Below are 3,435 nucleotides of genomic sequence, written 5' to 3' on the forward strand. Positions count from 1 at the left end.
TGCTAATCTCCAAGGATCTATTAGGTTAAGATTTAGACAAAAGTTGTGTAAAAATGAATTTATATGATGGGAATGGAATTTAGAAGGTGATCTATCAAGCCATTCGTCATAAACCATATTGAAATCTCCACCTAATATAAAATTGTTTGTGGAGTATTTGTGAGATAGTTCTTTTAGGTGACTGGTAATCTCAGTTAATAAAAGTTTGTTCTGAGCTACATTGTTGTAACCATAAACATTACATAAGATCAAAAAGCTATTATCGACTTTGAGTACACAAATTAGCCAATGGCCCAGACTGTCTTTCCTATGACTTTAAATTTTATTACAAAAGTTTTTAAATAGTAAGGCTACCCCAGCTGATTTGTTAGTACCGTGACAAAGAATTATTCTTTCCCTCCACTGACTAGACCAAAAATTTTCATCTGCCTCCACAGAGTGTGTTTCTTGTAGCAGTATACAGTTCGCCTTTACATTTTTACAGAACAAAAATATTGATTTTCTTTTAACACTGTCTCTTAAGCCCCTAGTATTTAAAGACACACAGTTAACATTGGAACTAAGGAATGACATAAAAAGGAAGTGAGAAAGCAAAATAAAAAGAGGCTGACTGTACTTCAAGTACCCAGATAAAAGTAGAACTCTATAAAATTGGGAGCACTTAATCCCTTAAAACTGAATTCACAAAGTGCAAACGAGCTCTATGAAAAATCATTACAGTAACGTACCAAATAGGTAATATAAACAGTAAGTATTGAACCTGCCTATTTAAAACTTTTGGCATTCTTAAAATTGGTTAAAGAACGTGACCTAAATAGAATTGTAAGCAAAACGCATTGTACTCATAGAGTAATATGCTGACTGGTTATTTGAATAGTTCGACAGTCACCCAGGGAATACCCGAACTCTGTTGATGTAACCGGCGTGCATTCGGTAGTAGACGTTCTTCCCTTCAGCTCTGGCTCGCTCCATTTTGGGCCAAACTGCAGCTCTTGCCTCCCGGTCTAGTTTGCAGAAATCTTGCTTGAAGTAGACGCCTGCTCCCTGCACACCTGGGAATCCTTAGTCAGTTTCCAGAAAGCGTCTCGGTCGTGCCTCATGGTGAACTAAACTATTATTTGTCGATGTCTACCCACTTCTTTTTTCCCTAGACGATGGACGGTGTCCACAGCGTTACCCAGTGAGGAAGCCCAATGTGGCGCGATCTTAGCCAAGATGTCAATAACTTCTTTGCGGGAATCTTCGTCATTTTTTTCTTTCCAGTCCTGGATTTTTTTCAAGTTCCAGCGACGCATGTATCGTTCTAGTTCCAACATTCTCTCTTTCAGCTCAGCGTTTTCTTTGTTTAGAGCAGGAATGTCTTTTTCCAAACCAGACAGTTTAGCCTTACAGTCTTTTATATCGGCTGCGTTCATTTCAGCTAGCTTGGCAATGTTAGCCACCATTATCATGTTGTTACTTAGCTGCACGCCGAAGTCATCGATCTTGTTTGTTAGCTTGTTAATGGCTTCTATTATGGAGTTGTTGGTTTCCACACTTTGGGACACAGTACCCTTGCTAGGTGGTGTGGGTGCTTTGGTGGGCGTAGGTGGAGTTTTTCTTTTGGCTGACGGTGTTGAAATCTCCATTGTATATTCGTGGCCAGTGGGTGCGGAGCTCTTGGAAGCTACCGCTGGCTTAGCTGAAGCTTCTGCTTTTTCCCGCGTCATCATCTTCTCCTTTTAATGGCAGATTGGGACCGTTCAATAGGTTTCAAGAGGTGAATCTAGTCCTTAAAAACTATAGGCAAAAACAGCAACCTACTTGGTATTCAAAAGTAGAGGTCTAAACAGGTCCACCGGGATTAGTGCACGACGGCTTAAAAGAAGTTGCCTGCCCCGACAGCCATCTTGCCAGACCCCCTGTTCCCTGTTACTTACAAGAGCACCTGGCTGCAGCCACTGGGGAGTGTCGCTACCCGATCCGTACCGGAAACCAAATTGGTACCCCGCATGCGCAAATCTTACGTCACTTCCTCTCTTTGCCAGCATTGCGACATTCAATATATTTGAATGATACGGTTAGCGCCCAGTTAGCTCCTAGCATTTCTCAGCAGCTCTGCCTCCTTTTCAACTACCGGGACATTTAAACTATGGATAATCCGTATACAAACAAATTCACGCTTTTCTCCTCAACAGAGAGCGTCCCCCGATTGAACAACAGCGCCGTAAAATAAGAAGAATGGCGCCTAATTACAGAGTTAATAATGCAGACTTTGTAATATGTCACGTGAAGATTCAGCAGCCAGATGAAGTGTTTACTGACAATTGACAGTGATAGCGGACATCATCATCACTATTCCAACAATCCTCTCCACACAGACAAGCATAAAGACACTCGACTATCATTAAATCAAAATTATCACACGTTTGTAATGACGCTAATTCAGTTTACAATAGGGTTCATTCGCTCGGTCAGCAGGTGGCAGTATCCTCGTACACTGGGGAGTAAACTGCCATTAAACGAACAGAAGAAGAAGAAAACCCCTGCACATGCACAGTACGGATCGGGTAGACCCATTTTGTATTGTCCGACTTTGCACATGCGCAGTAAGGATCGGTGAGTCCTGATCCGTAACTATCTTTTTATTTTTATTTTTTGTCTACATTATATTGAATGTTTCATTATCGGAAACATTTTACTTATTATTCTTAACATCTTAACAGATACTCTGACCTGTATCTATCGTAAAACACTTCGACCGGATGTAGACACCTTTCGCGCATGCGGGGTACGGATCGGGTTTCCGGTACGGATCGGGTAGTGACAGGGAGGAGAAGGGTCTGGCTGCAGCCACTGGGGAGCACCATATTGGGACCTCCACAGTAACCGGAAACACGTGACCTCCACAGTAGGCGGAAATACGTTCCCGCATGGATTTATTATTTTTTTTGTCTCGTTCCTGCATGGATCATTAACCTTGCAAATCGATCGTAAAGGTTGGTACAGAGTCTTCCATGTATACATTCGCCGTTAATAATTATATAATTCTAGGAATCATCTAGTTTGCTTACACTGATTACTTTGGCACTTTGTTAGCGTTACAACAACGGTCAGATCCCCGAGGTATCTAAACTTTAGTAAGGAATGTGTGCACTTTTAACACCTCTGACTAGCATTTAGTGGTCAGTTTCAAACGTATTTGATTTTTGCTTGTTATTGAACAAATTTAATTCACTGCTTTTCCCTATCTGACATCAATGCACATTGTTCCATTTACTGCATATTGCGCTTTATTCATGTCTCTCATTCCACCTGCATCAACATTGAAAAGTTTGTCACAAAGAGATTTATATATTTATAAATACTAATATTCTCTATTCCATTCTGTTCTGCTTTTTTATTGCTCAGATTTTAGTTAGCCTTTGTTCAATTGTCTGTTATATGTCAATACAT

The sequence above is a fragment of the Perissodus microlepis genome, chromosome 3 (genome assembly GCF_051167445.1).
Source record: "Perissodus microlepis isolate ML-2025 ecotype Zambia chromosome 3, ASM5116744v1, whole genome shotgun sequence".
NCBI lineage: Eukaryota > Metazoa > Chordata > Actinopteri > Cichliformes > Cichlidae > Perissodus > Perissodus microlepis.